Source organism: Hakea prostrata, chromosome 7 (assembly GCF_041222555.1).
Source record: "Hakea prostrata isolate BN-2017 chromosome 7, UWA_Hpros_2, whole genome shotgun sequence".
Lineage (NCBI taxonomy): Eukaryota > Viridiplantae > Streptophyta > Magnoliopsida > Proteales > Proteaceae > Hakea > Hakea prostrata.
In genome coordinates this window covers 35,673,030-35,673,362 of record NC_142606.1, presented here as the reverse complement: position 1 = coordinate 35,673,362, position 333 = coordinate 35,673,030, and the positions used below count along the sequence as shown (strand labels likewise).

The following is a 333-nucleotide window of genomic DNA, read 5'->3' as shown; positions in this document are numbered from 1 at the left end:
GTGGCAACCCTAATAGCTAAAGGCAGTAAGTCTAAGGAAGTTTCGAACCTCCATCCCTTAGTAGATTCCCTTTCTCGTACTTTTTTCATCCTCTATGCCTATAGCCCCCATCCTTATGACTAATATGAAAATAGCAAGAAAAGAAAAAAAGGTCATTAAGCGTGTTATGTGATAACGGTATCCTTTGCCAAAGAGCTTGTTAAGCACTTCAACAATCCAATTATTTGGTAAGTAAAAAAGAATAACAAATTTTATCATCAAGTGGCTGTAGTTTAGTGGTGAGAATTCCACGTTGTGGCCGTGGAGACCTGGGCTCGAATCCCAGCAGCCACA

The 333-nt window shown here is 40.2% G+C and overlaps 1 non-coding gene across 1 annotated transcript; it reads left to right on the top strand.

Moving 5' to 3' along the window:
- The first annotated feature begins 261 nt into the window (after positions 1–261).
- On the top strand, positions 262–333 carry TRNAH-GUG (transfer RNA histidin (anticodon GUG)). Its single transcript has one exon. It is a non-coding gene; the product is annotated as a tRNA-His (tRNA).